The 18,936-nt window shown below is 40.5% G+C and overlaps 1 long non-coding RNA gene across 1 annotated transcript; it reads left to right on the forward strand.

Annotated features, from left to right (window-relative positions):
* Positions 1 to 15,019: 15,019 nt before the first annotated feature.
* LOC101731516 lies at positions 15,020 to 18,087 on the forward strand. The gene is made up of 2 exons (XR_004220476.1): positions 15,020 to 15,447; positions 15,550 to 18,087. It is a non-coding gene; the product is annotated as an uncharacterized LOC101731516 (long non-coding RNA).
* The last annotated feature ends 849 nt before the right edge of the window (positions 18,088 to 18,936 follow it).

The following is an 18,936-nucleotide window of genomic DNA, read 5'->3' on the forward strand; positions in this document are numbered from 1 at the left end:
GTAAACTTGGCTTTCTGATATCATTACATAATTGTGACTAAATGATGTTCATTGCTTCTAGGCCTGATTTCCTGATTGCTAACACAGGTCTATATCTTTATAGCAAGGCATTTATATGGTTGTGGTGAGTATTCTTTATGTAAAATCACAGCTGTTGGCCCATGTGTTTTGCCCACAGACACGTTCGATGGGCCAGTAGCAAATGGCATGGTAAAGGGGATCTCCAACCAACAACTGTTTTTTTTCTTGTATGTGTCAGCTTCTGCTACATTTTTTCATGAGTCAGAACTAGCAGTGCAAAAAAATATAAACATCCATCCTTTTCACAGCAATTCCATTTACAAGTAAATCCATAGAAAAACTGTAATTAACGTATATGGGAGAGTTGCTTAAAAGGACACCTGCATTTATTAGTCAAAAGTTTGGGTTTGGGTGAGATTCCCCTTTAAAAAGAAACCTTCATTTAGACTACAGGCATGTAAATAGCCCAGGTTACAGTAATAATTTTATGTGACAGTTCTGATGAGGATCAGACTCCTGCCATCTGTTATCTGCATCTCGGATAAAGTGGCACATGATGTTGGGCTACCGGAGTGTTACTGATCTTGCTGGTAAACACTTTTACTGTTCAGCTATGGCCCCAGAACTCTCCATCAATCAATGTTAAGCAGCGACAATAAACACAACATGTGCCAGACCACCTGTCTTGAGAAGACGAGACCCCACGGGGTGTGTTTGAGTGACAGGCAACAGATTAGCCAGACAAATGTGTACACTGTCTAGAAATTAAATAGGGAAACAGTGGGCGCTCCCTTGGTCATTTAGGGGTGCTGGGAGTTTTAGTTCAATGAAAGACAGTAAGTACTGTATATTGTACTTATAATACAATGTAAAATATATTTTAACCAGGACCAAGGGGGTTTAGGGCAAAATACCCAGCCAACTAAAACCTGTTTATTTGTTGCAACCCTGCCTTTAGCAACACATTTCTGAATGAATTGAACTCAGCATTCTTCCTGCCGGAAACTGATGAACACTAATAGCTGATTGGTGGCTATGGGTAAAACCATACATTTAACACTGTATTAGATAATTAGAAAATAGATGTTGGTGGAAGAATGACACAAAAATTACCCCCCCCCAAAATATAGAAAATATAGAGCAGTGTAGGCCCAAAAGTGAATGCATCCAAGGCAGGACTCCCAATCATAACACCCCCCCCCCCCCCCCCCACCATTTATCACACATCACTCCTATTCCAATCCTTTGCAATACATTTCTCCAGTTTTCCCTACTGAGTTGATATCTAGAGAACTAACAGAAGGTGGTTGGGGGTGGTGATGAGCAGGTAGGCAGGCAGAAGAGGTAAATGCCTAGGGCACAATTGTGCGCCCCTTTTGCCTACCCCTAGTAACTATATGGTTCCATTCAGCAGTTCTGAGTTTTGAAAGGCAGTTACAGGGGCTATTCCATTCAGTTCAAGACACCATCCCAATATATTTTATACTATAGAGAAATAAAATACCTGTACAGGTATCAGACCCCTTATCCGGAAACCCATTATCCAGAAAGTTCTGAATTACAGAAAGGCCATCTCCCATAGACTCCATTTTACTTAAATAATTCACATTTTTAAAAATGATTTCCTTTTTCTCTGGAATAATAAAACAGTCCTATTGGGTTTATTTAATGTTTAAATGATTCCCTTTTCTCTGTAATAATAAAACAGTACCTGTACTTGATCCCAACTAAGATATAATTACCCCTTATTGGGGGCAGAACAGCCCTATTGGGTTTATTTCATGGTTAAATGATTCCCTTTTCTCTGTAATAATAAAACAGTACCTGTACTTGATCCCAACTAAGATATAATTACCCCTTATTGGGGCAGAACAGCCCTATTGGGTTTATTTAATGGTTAAATGATTCCCTTTTCTCTGTAATAATAAAACAGTACCTGTACTTTATCCCAACTAAGATATAATTACCCCTTATTGGGGGCAGAACAGTCCTATTGGGTTTATTTCATGGTAAATGATTCCCTTTTCTCTGTAATAATAAAACAGTACCTGTACTTGATCCCAAGTAAGATATAATTACCCCTTATTGGGGGAAGAACAGTCCTATTGGGTTTATTTCATGGTTAAATGATTCCCTTTTCTCTGTAATAATAAAACAGTACCTGTACTTGATCCCAACTAAGATATAATTACCCCTTATTGGGGGCAGAACAGCCCTATTGGGTTTATTTAATGGTTAAATGATTCCATTTTCTCTGTAATAATAAAACAGTACCTGTACTTGATCCCAACTAAGATATAATTACCCCTTATTGGGGCAGAACAGCCCTATTGGGTTTATTTAATGGTAAATGATTCCCTTTTCTCTGTAATAATAAAACAGTACCTGTACTTTATCCCAACTAAGATATAATTACCCCTTATTGGGGCAGAACAGCCCTATTGGGTTTAATGGTTAAATGATTCCCTTTTCTCTGTAATAATAAAACAGTACCTGTACTTGATCCCAGCTAAGATATAATTACCCCTTATTGGGGGCAGAACAGCCCTATTGGGTTTAATGGTTAAATGATTCCCTTTTCACTGTAATAATAAAACAGTACCTGTACTTGATCCCAACTAAGATATAATTACCCCTTATTGGGGGCAGAACAGCCCTATTGGGTTTAATGGTTAAATGATTCCCTTTTCACTGTAATAATAAAACAGTACCTGTACTTGATCCCAACTAAGATATAATTACCCCTTATTGGGGCAGAACAGCCCTATTGGGTTTATTTAATGGTTAAATGATTCCCTTTTCTCTGTAATAATAAAACAGTACCTGTACTTGATCCGAACTAAGATATAATTACCCCTTATTGGAGCCAAAACAATCCTATTGGGTTTAATTACTGTTTAAATAATTTTATTAGCAGAATTAAGATAGGAGATCTGAATTGCGTAAAGACCCCTCATCCGGAAAACCCCAGGTCCAAAGCATTCTGGATAACGGGTCCCATACCTGTATATGCTTTCTATGGTTAAATAAATGAATTAGATCTGTGGTATTTTCCTACTAATTTCCCGTAATAAGAGGGAGCAGTGAGGAGGGGGGGAACCCTATGACTCCCACATGAGCCCGTAATGATTAACCTTTACATAAAACTACTTCTTGGTGCCTTGGTGCCTTTGCAGTTGCACATTACTATTTAGTATATATATATGTATATATATATATATATATATATATATATATATATATATATATATATATATATATACACACGGTATGTATGTTTGTATATTTATATATCACCCATTTCACTTGGAGTTCCTGCATTGTTAGCCAATATGATAGTGTCTGTGAGGCCGATACAAAGGAGCCCCCATTCCTCCCCCATGACACACACATGGCCCAGCCAGATAATAGTAACTGGAACATTTTGTTTCCCTTTATGGTCAAGTCTTCCCCTGACTCTGTGTGCAGCAGTGGCAGGCAGGAATGTGCCATTAATAACTTGTGGGAAGCCCCCCCAAGCCTGTGATGGATCCAAACTGGCTGGGGGGTGGGGGTTCAGCGGCTTTTCTGCAATATCACACCTTCCGACAGCTGACTGAAACATGTCACCTTGTAAAATCCCCAGCTCGGTTCTGAACAAGCAGCGTTGTTTTCACTGAGGTAACCCTCAGCTGTTGTTCAACTACAGCTCCCAGCATGTCCTGACAGCTGTGCTAAGAGATGTAGTACAGTAACAAATGGACCCCCACCTCCCCCGCCACACTAAAGTAAACACCATTAGTAAAGTAGCTGAGTATGTCTATGTAAGTGGTCACAAGACTGCTGTTTCCCACAATCCCTCACTGAGGCCTGATTATTGTCAAGCAGAGAGATAAGTGGGTAACTGTGAGGTGGGATATCTTACCCTACATGGCCATAACTATGCTGCCCTCTGTATTGGGCACACAGGATCCGTTCCCACACACTCACTGTAACCCTGAGAGGAAAAGTATCATCTTATCACTTTCAAGTACCGTGACACCATTGCCACTACTGTCCCTCCATCTTGTTGATTTATGATACAGAGGTCACAGCTCCTGAAAGAGAACCTCAGCTTAATGATATAGCAATTTTGGTAACTGAAGTCAAATGAAGAAATCAGAATGATTTATTACTGCAAGGCTTGTTTTCTCTCTGTGATTTGTATTGTTTACACTGTCAAAAGGGCTGCTAGGAAGTGCAGGCAGCCATCTTGTTTCTACATTATTACTCCATTGGATTTTTTAGAATGTAGTGTACTGTTGCTTAAGGTTTAACTAGGTGTCCAGAGCATGGGGAAAATGTTGATTTCAATGCATTCAGAACAGTTACGTGTAAACTTCCTATTAGATTCATGATGCCCGCAAGTGCTCACCTACAATTACACACGTCCGCGTTGCGCATGTGCACCAACACCTGCCACGTCTGCACCCACTGACTCGACTCATCCTTCCCTGTCTCACTCAACTGGCCACAGGAGCTCTACACCGCCACGCACAAGAATCATCATAACAAACTAAAAAACATCCAACAACATAGATACCACCATATTTGCGTTACACTACCCACCTTACTCCTATGCCACACTCGTTTACATTCCAGACACACCCATTAACTATATGCATATATTCGCCGATTCCATATATCATACGATATCGTCACCTACTATACCACCCTACCACGATACATCCCCCATCTATATACGCATATCCTCTTTGACACTGCTTGGTACTGCACACTACCAATACTCACTCCATGCCAACACATGATTCCCACGGCTACCATGATGACCCGTGAGATAATACACCAAAGACATACATGCTCGGACCCCTGCAGGATAATAATTTCCTCTAACCGAGAGTCATATAAATCCCATACTGTGTGGCCTCTCCTCCCTATCCAGTCTGCTCCCCCACAACTATCCTATCCCCCGATACCTATCCCCCCGAGATCGGCTATGTTTGGACATCCCCTCCGAGCTTCCTAAATCTATACTCTAGTCATGGAGACATACTCAGATACACCAGGTACTGTTTTAATTACTTACCGCAGCACCCGAGAGCCATCCTAATACGACCACTGCCCGTGAGCAAGCACCACCAACCATACGAGAGCTGTATAATCTGCACCCACTTCCCGGGCATAATTATATATACGATCTGGCGGTACCCAGTCGCGTCACATGTTTCAGTCTAAACTATATTCCCGCGCCAGACAAAAAAAAAAAAAAAGAATAAGAAAAGAATATAAAAAGAACGAAAAAAAAAAAAAAAAAAGGAAAGTATGATAAAAAAGAAATAAAGAAAGAAAGAAAGAAGAAAAGAAAGAAGAAAGTAAAAAGCTACTAGAAAAGAGGACAAGCCAGTAAGAAAAAAGAAGAATGATAATGAACAGAGTAGAGAAGAATAAGAATGAAAAAAACTCCGGAAATGTCAAGAAAACAAAGAAAAAAAAGAGAAAAGAAAAAAAGAAAGAGATTAAAAAAAGAAAAAAGAAATAGTAAGGCCTAGACAGCACGACATACATCCAAAAAAAAAGAGAAACACCTAATATGAAGATTAGATGTAGAAAGTAGAGTGAGAATGAAAATAAAAAAACCCAACCAAAGGAAGGAAAGAAATACAGAAATGGAACAGACAGATGCAAAACAAACATATTAAGACAATGACAATCCTAACCAGCAAAAAAAAGATGGAGGGCCCATCCCTGGATATAAAAGATAGCACACCAAGGTCTGAGGAAAAGTGATAAAAAAGAAGAACGAAAGTAGTAATCTAAGATATAATACATAGTAGGAAAAAATTAAATAGATCAAGCAAGATAAGAAGGTAAGAACTGTATATATGTGATTACAGAGAACAAAGAGAAAAATCGAATGATAGTTAACTAGTTAAAATGAGAACGCCAAAGAATAGAAGAAGAAGCATGGTTACGAGGCGCCAAGATGAAGGTAGGCTCGAGAGTTCTAAAATAGATATACTTATATGAATCGATAAGATACTAAGGGTATGACGCGAAGTTATATATATAAATGATATAAGGAATGGCAAGAGATAGAAGAGAGAGAAATGAAAAGAGAGAAAAACCAAGGAAAGGGAATGCGAGAAGGTAATGTGCAGTATTAAAAGGACTAGGCTAGTGAAGGGATAAAAAAAGCTCCAAGTAGGAGCTTGATTCATTGTCACACGCAAATAAAGGAGTAATGTTTCATAATATAGATTAAGGAATCGAGAAGGCAAAAAGAAAAAATAAAGCCAAGCGAAGGTACGATAGATAATATAAACTATAAAACTAGCGAGAAGGGAGAAGAGAGAGAAAAGATAGAAAACAGATTTACTAAAGAGAAAAAGGTGTAAGAAGATGGATTGATATTACTAGAAAAATAGGAGGTCAATAATGGAGAGAAAGAAATGAGCGAACTATAATCATATAGAATAAAATAAGTCGAGACATGGAATACAATAGAGATAATATGAGAATACCTATCGAGAAATAAAGGAGATACACAATACCTGATAAGACATAATTGCAAAGCAAATCGACTCCAGAAAAGAAACTAATCAGATTCCACAATAAATACCTTTTGCTAAGGATCTACATGTGACCGTTGTGACAGGACCTGTAAATGAAAATGAGAAGATTGAAGAAAATGGAATAAGGAACAATCACTGCGGAGAAGACTGATGATTAACTCATACAATGAGTAGAAAGAAAGAGATGATCATAACGCAAAGGAGCCGAGCTATAGTGGGAGTAGCGTGAAAAAAAATAAAAGTATAGTAAGACAAATAAGATACCATGAAAAGTCAAAGGAATACAAAAGTATGTTATATAAAAAAGCAATTAATAAAAGAACAGGAAAAAAAAGAAAATGAAAAAGTGTGCGACACTGCAGGTGAATACAATCATAAAAAAATAGAAAAAGCAGAATTTCGAATGGCTAGAGAAATAAAAACATACAAGAAACATATTGGAATATGTAAAGCAAACCATACATAAAGTTGTCTATGAATGGGTAAATTGCAAGTCCACAAGATAATTTTGGACTATGACGAACTAGTACTATGTAAGCCATAAATCTGTACTCGTATTGATGAGTCAATATAATGGCCATTTTCCGGGCTCAGACCATCAATTATATCCCTAAAGCTCACCTCTACCTCCCCAGCGACCATCATTGACGGTCCTAATTTACAGCAGGATTAAAGAAGACACCTTTTGTGATACTACAACCCAAAGATCACTAAATAACAGTAAATATAGGAACGACCCTGCCCACTTCTAGGTGCCTGACGGCGGACCAGAACTCTATCACCCGTCACCTACGAACACGCACTAAAAAGCAGATGGACGGCCCAAAAGTTTATGTCCACGTTCTTAGCACCCGACTGCATACCACTGTCAGATCAACATCCCTCGTGCATTGCAACTGATTGTGGAGTCCTCCCCACTATCGTGGAGCTTTTCCGCTCAAGTGGTTGTCGAAGTTAGCAAATGGACCCAGCGAATCTAAATGGTACAAGTGACGCCACACGCCCGGTAGCAGCGCAGACAACGTCAAACTGCCGACACCGATGTCACCCAATATTTGTTCTTGTAGCCTAATAATCTAATTCCGATTGATTTTCGCACGGACTGCAGTGACGCCATCCAGCAGCAATGTCATAGCACCAGTGCACATGATATATCGTGAGGTTCAGTTTACATGAAACCTGCGGTGCAATGGTTACGATACCACCATGCAGTGAGACGAAGGGCTATCAAACAGGTAATTTAGCGCTATACCGGTATGGCGAGAGTGATGGATGCCTATACGCTCAGTACATGACCATGTGGCCCAAGGGGAAGAATAGCTAGACCTAGCTCCGTGACGCGGAGTACAGAAGGCTAGCGTGCGCCCCTCTCGGGCGGCATCGATGCCGCCGCATGCAGACTGTTAAGGATGTATTGATCCCAGCTTATATAAGGAAAGGACGCATCAGTAGCTCAGTGACGTAGCGCCGAATGGTGGGCGCCATAGTACGCATCGACTCTGGAGACACAGGTGGGGGGGGAAGCCTTATTGAGCGAGCTGCCCGGTTGGGCGAAAGTAAACGGCGGGGGCTTAGGAAGCTCAGCCAATGGGAGTGATAGTGCAGCACCTGTATGCATAAGGGGGAAGTGATAGCGTGCGTGTCGCATGAGTCACGACGTAATCTCTCGAGTATTTTCCTTTTAAAAGTGATTTAGTGGATAGCCACTATGAAATATGAAACATATGTTAACTGCCAATTTTCTCTTATTCTACATTTAGATTGTACCATTCATTGTAACCTTTTTATTTATTGTATTGATAAGTTTAATAAGTACCCACAAATTTATTTAGATTTATAGACTTCACCCAAGAGTCAATGGAATCAGGTCATGACCCTCCCTTTTAATGATATAAGTCTCACTATAAAGCTGTTGTATCCTCCGTCTCTCGAAACTAAATTACCACTGGGCTTGTATGGAAGTGTGCGAACACTGCTGAGATAACACTAGCACATAATTAACATAGACAAATTTCCTATGCCTATTATCTCTGTGCCCATAGATGCGCTATTTTATGATGGCACTCACATTCACAACTCAAATTTTTTGATAAAATTTAAAAAGAAGGTATGATCTCATCTTGGACCCCCATCATACAATTGTGCTTTGATTATAGATGAGCCCAGTAGGGCCATGTCGCCACATAATTGTCACATATTATACACATTCACTTTCAGGTAATCCTATATTTTCTATACTGTATATTTTGTTCTCACTAGAAAAATTAATCTCCTTACATCGTGTATATTTTAGAGCAAGATATCAGTGCCTGATATCTCTCAAGTTCTTATACGTTCTCCAGTGCCGCTCATATCACCCCATACTGGTCTCAGAATACCTCCCTACTACCCTCTCATTTATCCTCATACAGTAAAGCGTTAAACCTCCTGAATGTGTAATCATCATTATTTATTCTGTCTTTCTGCTCACCAGTGTGCGTAGCTTTGTATATAATGATAACCCTATTGTTAAATGGTTTTTTATAGAATTTGGAATTCATGCCAGAATCCGTCCCCGGATAGAATGATGAGCTCGTTAATGACTCAAGAACAACCACTTATGTAGGTCATCTTCTGCCTATCGTACTGGAATGAATGTCCAAGGGGTAGTATTGCAGGCTGTCTCTACAGGCGATCCAATACGTCAAAGTCATAGGGTTTATAATGCCAATGGCTTGGACCACTATATCTTATAATTGCCTATTTTCAGTTCAGTAGGCTTGGTCCAGCCTTGTGCCAGTATTTAACCCTTGCCAGACTAGTAGTCGAGTTCTGATCGGATGGCATAATACTGCCCTCTGCCATAGTCCAATAGAAACTGACCAGAGTAGCCAAGCCACTACGTCATAGCCCTGCTCCCATGATGTCATCGACCCATAATGTTACCAGCCTCAGCCCCATGGTGATATACTTGTGTCTCTGCCATGCGTATCAGTGGAATTAGCAACTCCTCATCTCAATAGTCCCAATGATGGGTAACAGCAAGAGGAATGTAGAACTGCGATAGATGGATAAAAATGGCTGCAATCCTCCCTAAATAGGATCATATATGACCACAGGATAACTGGCTTCAATCTGAGCCAATACGCGGGGCCGGCCTAGAGAGAGAAACCAAAAGGGAAGGGAACAGGCAAAGAGTAATATCGAAGGCAGCAGAGAGGAAGGTTGCAGGAGAATACACTGAATGATCTAGTCCGAAACGGTGACACGATGAATAAAATATTTATATATGGAATAAAACTCAATTGCACAAAAGAAGAGGGCGTACTTTGTTACACTCGTAGAAGCTAGAATATACAGTCCGATTGAGTAAACCTGTAGGGAACGTGAGGCGTGTACAAAGCTTTCTCGGCTTGACAGAGAGCATTTGCGGAAATTTAGGAATAGATGAAACGCATAATTGAGTAGAATGCATGGCAGAGACGTCATTAGTAGGGTTACACTAAAATGTCAAATGTCGGATTTGAAACCGTCGAAATGGAACAAAATGAGAGCCGTCAGATGAAAGATCAGACAAGAGAGTTAGCGTGTTATGATGAAGCCACCTCATTCTTTCCTATCTTTAATTACTTTGCTTTGCTTCAATAATAATTGTATATCCCTATCTTATCATATTTTTCTCCATATAATTTATATACATATTCAACACCAAAATCATCTTCACTCTCATTTAATCAAGTCTTTGAATAATTAAACCTTAGTCCACAACTAGGGACTCTCTCATATGTGTTGCATCTCTCTAGCACCATTTTGGTGATTCATCCGTAGCATACCCAGAGCTAATGGCAAGTGCTTAACATCGTTTACAGGTGATGGAGTATGCACTACCATTATGACCACCAGCGTTTTATTAATATCACTGGTATGTGTCATGCTACAGCAAAAATGTGGCTTCAAACATATGAATAATCACTCAAGCGCAATTAATTAGTATAGTCTTAACTGTTCATACTTGAATATTGCGCAAAAGAGGTAAATAAAAAGGATTACATGTTTTAACCCGATCGGAAGAGTATGTTCCGTAGTGTACAAGGACACAAATACCGTTGATAGTGATGTACATTATATATATTATAAATATCATATCTGAAATCTATATTTAATATTATATTAATTTAGTTCCTGTATTTTTAAATTTATTCTATGTTCACTTTCATATCCTGGTTAATATAACATATATAATAAATTTTCATGTTAAATATGTTCTACATTATTTCCTTGCCCTACCTGCCACATATGGGCAATTTTCGGTCCCTTTACAACATTGTCTACCCGTTTATATCTTCTTGGCAAACTTTCTGCCGATCTTAAAGACTTTTTGTCTACGGTATGAATCACAGTATGGCAACTCTACCTTCACTTTACGAATAAATCTCAACCATACTATGGGCTCTTATAACATATCCTCACGCTAGTAGCTTATCTCTAGACGGAAGTGCTTAACTCCTTTTCCATACAAGTATGGTGCTCCTAACACGTATTGATCTTCTATGGCAACCTTAGAACTTCCTCTAACATAGCACGTTGTTGCTCAATATTTATCTCTGATCTACCTAGATACCTCCCTTACAAGGCATCTGTGCTACACCTTATTTCTATTGAACCTTAGCACTTTCCAATTCCTTAACTAAGTACCCACTGTACTACACTTGTTTATATCTCTGTGCCTGACTCATTCTAAGCTCCTTCATAAGTATTTTCTGTGTACACTGATATGGCCTCGCGATTTGTCGGCTTACTCTTAGTAACTTTTTGCTTCGACCAATAATCATGCTGTCGATCCACTGTTATGCATATTCTGGCTTAACCTAAACTCCTGCCTTCTACAATGTAATTGCCACTGTATTGATCTCATGGTGTCCAACCTTGTGAGTACCTTCATCTACAAGTGTCAGTCGTTGTACTACCTACCTGTTATTAATCTGTATGTCTGCGGGAACCTTAGCTACTCGCTTTCTACAAAGAGCGTCGTGCGTCACCTACGTTATATGGCCTATGGGCTGAACACCTTAAGCCGCCTGCTAACAAAGCAATCCTTGGCCTTTCCCTAAGTACTCCTCGGTGACTCAATCGTTCCTCCAATTACGCTAATCTAGTTATTAGACATTTTGTTATTATCTCTAGCTAACTTTAGAACTTCCATTATACCATCGATCTTCTACACCGTATGTCTCAATGTGACCCGTACAGGTCTAAAAGGCGTGGTCGAACCCTAATGAATCGAGGAACCTTAGAAACTTTCCTTCTTACCTAAGGCATTCTGTGTCTTTACACTGTAATTGACTCCCTTTATGTAGTATTTTAACCTTCCTTCTACAAGTCGATATCTGGCTATCAACTGTATATAATCTGCTATGGTGCATAGAAACCGTTAAACCTTCTCTTTCTACTCAAGAGACTATTCTTGTCTACAACTTGTTCTGATTCTTGCTTTAATGGCTGAACCTTCAGAACTCCAAAAGTCTTGTCATTATCAATCAAATCTGCTTAGGAGGTTTTGAAAGCAGTGCACTAATTCTCATGCCATCTGCCGTGAGAGAATAGACTAGAGGGCGATGAGTGCTTGTGCAAATTTACGCACAGCCCCCCAGAATACACATTTTACCCAGAAATAAAGAATTAAGCCCAAAGGCGCCTGCATTACCAGAAGGAAATAACAAAAAAAAACCACAGAAATGAGCTGTATCGGGCATAAACTAATTCACCTTATGACATAGCAGGTAGGATATGCTGATTTTAGATTGCATCAAAGTCCAATGCCCTTACCAGAGTCCCCTCGTAATGGCGAAAACAAAGCGTGCCACACAGTTGGAGCCTGAGTGTCTGGGGCCAAATAAAGAATACAATTGAAGACAGAAAAGAAGAAGATGGAAAATTCAATAATATTTAACGATCGACCTTCTAGGGACGGACTCCGGGGCATTGTGAGAAGATAGCAATGTATTCGTAGAGAGAAGGATAGAGATGCTGGCCTGTATCAAGTATGCAAAGTGGAGAGATGAATAAGCCTCGTGGGAAGGACTGAGGCATGGATAGCAGGAACTACGCCAAGAATATAAATAGATATATAAAATTAATAGAAAGAACCGAAAGCGTAACGGAAACAACGATACGGCCCAAAAAAAAAAAGTGAAGCCAACAAGCAATAACCATCTCACAAATTAGAGATAACATATACAACACAAATATATAAGTTCTTAAAAACAACATCAAAATAACTTTTTTTCCTAGTACCCTCATAGGCCACTCACACAGATAAACCAGCCTATATTAACCGGGAGATCTGTATGAGCAGTGGGCGGAAATGCCTTGGGAAATGGACTGGGACTGGGAGATAAGCAGTGTGTGAATAGATAAGGGAGACGACATGGGTGGCGCGTCTATAGTAGAGTAAGGATAATAGCCCTCTAGGGAAGGACTGGAACTCAGTACGGATCAAGACTACGTCAGGAACATGATGAGTAGAGGAGAGAATGGCTGCCTTATAGTAGAGCAGTGGGGAGGACTATAGGGCCTCTGGGAAGGGACTAGGGGCATGTGGGATAGCAAGGACATATATAGGGAGAGATGGACCTATAAGAGCAGTGGCAGGGAATAAAATAGCTCTGAGAATGGAAATGGCGCGGACTTCGGATACAAGCGCGCAGAATAATAGTAGGAGAAGAAATTAGGGTAACGCCTATAGTAAGTGCCACCGCTACAGGGAGGAAAATTAGCCTTCAGATTATCCTTCGTACACCAGAAAAGGTTGCCTCAGTCAGAGCCAACGCCCTCAGACATTATGGACTACTATATAGCAAGTATGGCTAATGAAATTCAGGATCCAAGCACAAATGAATTCACACATTGGAATCGCCGGCGAATGTGAAGCTTACTCCAAGGTCAAGGGACATTAAGCAACGGAAAAGCACAGTAACACTTATTTATATATGAAGCAAGTGACAACATTCGAAATAATGTAACGGGTGTTAATGGGGAACAGTGCTTCAGAGCTCCTAATTCCGTCGGAGACAGATCCTGGGAGCGAAGGAGCGTGAGAAGGAGGGACCAGAATTCTGCAAGCATGCTCTGCAACAATCACACTTATCTCAAAAAAAGATCCCAGTAGAGCTTGCCCTGATCCCATGATCCTGAGCTGCTGATAAGCGACAGGCTAGCGTCCTGGGACAAGATATGATGAGAAGCACTGATAAAGGGGACACATCCCTGGTAGATACGGGCAGTATAAGGCTGGGGCGAGCGCTGCCTGCTGTTACACTGGCGCAATGATTATCCCATGGCTAGAGAGCACAATTCCCTTTCTACTCCACGGCTGCCTCAATGTAGAGTATAGATTGCATTAGTTCCTATTTTCGTACATTCTTACACCTTACTACTGCTCCTTACTATATCAATTCATTTCCTAAACAATCAAGAACCCATCCGTCATAGGGGCAAAGTTAAAGGGTAGACGGTTCGGTCACGTGTTTAGTAGTTATGTAGTTGGATTCAAACCATATAACCAAAATTAGTAGCATTGCCAGACATTGAGCTAGCAGTCGTCTGCAACTGTTTGCAATTGACAGTTTGTCTGTAAATAGGCCTAATTGCACTTCATGTGTCTCATGTGGATCAGTGCTGGGAGATGTAGTTAAAATCTGGATGGCCATACAAGGCCCATCCCTGCCCTAAAGGATAGTTGTGTGTGTATTACTTATTTATTTCCAATGAAATGGTGTATTTTAGCCTGAGGCTCTCCAGTTCTTGATATACTTACTTCAATTCCCAATATCCCTTTCAAATCTCTAGCTGTCGCCTAAGTTGATGGGGACCAAGCAACAGGTGTGTTGGAGTATTAAAGGCTAAGCAGGGCCTTGATTAATAAGTAATTTCAATATATATTTGGGGAACAATCATTTGTTTACAAATATCGGACTGTAAAATAAAGGTGCTGCAAGGCCCACAAAGTCCTACTTAAGCCATTCAACTAATGCTCCTGAACGTACCCTTCAACTGTCCTGTTTTGATTTAGGCAGTCCTTGAATGGTTCATTCCAGAAGGGGTGGGCATTTTTAAGAAAGTGGGCGGGTTTTCAGGTTGATCAAGGCAGAACTGTGTGTGGCTGGGTAGATTGGAGGTTTTTTTAGGGTGAAGACACATGGAGCTACTACTAGAAGTTACTTTTCCAGCTACAGAAATAGATTTCTGTATTTACTGATACATGTGTTTTAGCAGAGGCAATCAAAACACATGTATAATATTGTCTATGGCAGGGTATTTTCTAGCATTTAGTAGCCGTGACAAGTTGCTGCTATTAAGTAGCTCCATGTGTCTTCACGTCACGGCTACTAAATGCCAGAAAATTCCCTGCCATAGACAATACGAAGATTTGCCTCTTCTAAAACACATGTAGAGACAATTATCAGTAAATGATCAGCATTGTCTATTCCTGTAGCTGTGACAAGTAGCTGCTACTAGTAGCTCCGTGTGTCTTCACCCTTAATGTCTTATCAGTTTCAATTGCAGGGAGGTAGGTAATAGCTGTAGAAAGAGGCAGAAGATTCCAGGCATGGTTGTATATAAATGCTCCATTTTCCTTTATCTAATCCCCTTTATACTGATAAGAGGATGCAATGTAAACCCTCAATATATCCCTTTCCCATGTAAGGTCTACAAAGCATTGGCACAGAAGCAGTTACTGGGTTGGGATTCTGGGAAAATTTAATCATGCATTTTTCTTGGTAAGTCTAAATGAAGGTTATATGACGTTATATTAGATTTTCATTTTCTCCTTTTTTCATGTTTCTTTTTGCAAACTAGGACTCAGGGTGAGCAGCTGTTTGATTCTGGGGAACTGGTAAGGGCACTGCTTGATGCATTAAATAAGCTATCCTACTGTATGTATAGGTGATTAGTTATTCCAGATAAAGCTCAATTTGTGTTTTTTGTTCTCTTCTAGGTACTGCAAAGAAGCCTTTGCCTATTTTATTTCTGGTAAATGTGTAATTCCTGGGGGAAAAATTAGTGCAGTAATTAGAAGCACTCTCTTGCCTAAGGCTTAAGGAAGGTGCAAAGGTTCAGCCCATAGCAGATCATATGATGTAGAGCAAGACTTTGTGGTTCTAAGGTTCAGCCCATAGCAGATCATACAGTGTAGCACAGAATGCCTTGTAGAAGGAAGGTTCTACGGTTCAGCCCATAGCAGATCATACAGTGTAGCACAGAATGCCTTGTAGAAGGAAGGTTCTAAGGTTCAGCCCATAGGAGATCATACAGTGTAGCACAGAATGCCTTGTAGAAGGAAGGTTCTAAGGTTCAGCCCATAGCAGATCATATGGTGTAGCACAAGATGCCTTGCAGAAGGAAGGTGCTAAGGTTCAGCCCATAGCAGATCATACAGTGTAGCACAAGATGCCTTGTAGATGGAAGGTTCTAAGTTTCAGCCCATAGCAGATCATACAACATAGCACAAGATGCCTTGTAGATGGAAGGTTCTAAGGTTCAGCCCATAGCAGATCATACAGTGTAGCACAGAATGCCTTGTAGAAGGAAGGTTCTAAGGTTCAGCCCATAGCAGATCATACAGTGTAGCACAGAATGCCTTGTAGAAGGAAGCTTCTAAGGTTCAGCCCATAGCAGATCATACAGTGTAGTACAGAATGCCTTGTAGATGGAAGGTGCTAAGGTTCAGCCCATAGCAGATCATACGGTGTAGCACAAGATGCCTTGTAGAAGGAAGGTTCTAAGGTTCAGCCCATAGCAGATCATACAGTGTAGCACAGAATGCCTTGTAGAAGGAAGGTTCTAAGGTTCAGCCCATAGCAGATCATACAGTGTAGCACAGAATGCCTTATAGAAGGAAGCTTCTAAGGTTCAGCCCATAGCAGATCATACAGTGTAGTACAGAATGCCTTGTAGATGGAAGGTGCTAAGGTTCAGCCCATAGCAGATCATGCGGTGTAGCACAAGATGCCTTGTAGAAGGAAGGTTCTAAGGTTCAGCCCATAGAAGATCATACAGTGTAGCACAAGATGCCTTGTAGAAGGAAGGTTCTAAGGTTCAGCCCATAGAAGATCATACGGTGTAGCACAAGATGCCTTGTAGAAGGAAGGTTCTAAGGTTCAGCCCATAGAAGATCATACGGTGTAGCACAATATGCCTTGTAGAAGGAAGGTTCTAAGGTTCAGCCCATAGAAGATCATACGGTGTAGCACAATATGCCTTGTAGAAGGAAGGTTCTAAGGTTCAGCCCATAGCAGATCATACATTGTAGCACAAGATGCTTTGTAGAAGGAAAGTTCTAAGGTTCAGCCCATAGCAGATCATACGGTGTAGCACAAGATGCCTTGTAGAGGGAAGGTGCTAAAGTTAAGCCCATAGCTGGTGGTCCAGTGTAGGGCAAGACATTACTTGTAGACACATATACTTTATAAAAAGAACATTTTCTTGAATCCCAGTATAATACACAAAGGCCATGAATGACTTACAATAACATATAATTTTAAACATAACAGGGACCCTAAATTACAATATGATGATATTAGAAGTCACCTCAGATTTCCGTTACCTGTATAAAACCCTTATAATTACTATACGTACTGTCACTTACCATACAGGGGTCACATGTGTAATTGCTTAGCTCCAATTGCCCTCCCCCTCATTAAAGGAACTAGGGTTTAAAATGTATTACCTTATTTATTTACCTTTATCCAGGCAATACATTATCAGAGGACACAGTATAGAAACACAACATAATTTCTCTGTGTAGTTGCATTTATTCATATGGTTGGAAGCAGCCATTTTGCTTGCCTCAGCCATGCAATACCCAGTGATATTAATAACACCCCTGGTGGTCATAAATGGGTAGTGCATACTATACTGATTAAAACCGGATGTTATGGCCACTTGCCTTAGCTCTGGTGTTTGCCTACTGGAACTATTCACACCAATGGGGTGCTGAGGTGCCACACACATGAGGAAGTCCCTGTTTGTGGCTTAGTTGTATTATCATGACTTTTTAATGGAGGGGGATGATTTTGTTTGTATATAAATGATCTGAAATATAGATTGGGGACTCCCCCCTATGCTGAGTACCAGTTGAGCATGCCGCTGCCCTACCATCATCACCGCTAACCTTCCTCATGTCTGCTCTCCTCTGAGGATCTTCTCTCTCTATCTGTTCATCCATTTCCAGCTGAGATTCTCTCACTCCCGATATATTCTGCATTTCTCTCTGTAATGCTACAATATATTCTGCGTGTCCCTCTGCAATGCTCTATGATGTTCTGCGTTTCTCTCTATATATTCTGCACTGCTCTCTGTGCTGCTCTGAGCCATTCTGCATTCCTCTCCGGAATCCCGTTTCCCACTCGGTTTCTCTCGAAGCCCCCCACCTGTTCCATTCTGCATTCCTCCGTGTACACCTGTTTTCTGACTATATTTCTCTTTGTGAACCTTTATTTCTCCATTAAATCTTTCATTTCTCTCTGTAAACCAAGTCTTGGCTGATATTCTGTGTTTTCTACCTGCAAAACCCATTTCCCTCTCTGGCACTTGCATCTCTCAGATATTTCACTCTTTTTGCCCTTTCTCCTCTCAACCTTTTGGTTTAATACATTCTATCCAGTAGGCTAAGGCACACAGAGTATTCTGATCATGCTTCTGAGCCAAAGTTCCTGTGGGTCATATATTGTTTCCTTATAAAAGGGTTTAGAATGCATTTATTTCCTCTTTAGCAAGTTATAAAATATTACTATTGCTGTTCCAATCATTTGGGCTATTGACCTGAGGGTTGCTACCTTTCCCTGCTGCTAACTGCAGGCAGTGATGTCACATGGGGCGGGGCGGTAACATTATGGGGTGATGACATCATGGGGCAGGGCTATGACGTAGTGATTGGCTGATCGTGGTGTCCAGTTATCCTAAATTGGAAAACCTGGCAGGCAGTTTTGCCTCAGACAGCCCTTCAGAAACCTGGTCTGGCAGGGTTATAACTGGACAGGTGGCAACCCTAGCCTGAATGAATGGACCAATGGAAAAGTGGCAGTACTAAGAATGGCTATTCACCTGCCTTTGACTTATTGGTCAGATACTGTAGGATCAGGCAGTGCATGACCTACAACCCATTGGCACCCATTCTTCAAGTGCCAATAGTAGAGTGACATCTAGTGGTTGCTCTGAGTAACTATCACAAGAGACAAGTCATTCTACTCTATGGGGTAAACAAAAGGAATTCTGGGAATGAATTCCAAATTCTTAAAAAAATCCCATTTACATGGGTTTATCCTATAGGCTTCAGCTCACCCACTGGGTTTGAAGCTGAAGCCAGGATAATAACTGATCAGAT

Source organism: Xenopus tropicalis, chromosome 9 (genome assembly GCF_000004195.4).
Source record: "Xenopus tropicalis strain Nigerian chromosome 9, UCB_Xtro_10.0, whole genome shotgun sequence".
Taxonomy (NCBI): Eukaryota; Metazoa; Chordata; class Amphibia; order Anura; family Pipidae; genus Xenopus; species Xenopus tropicalis.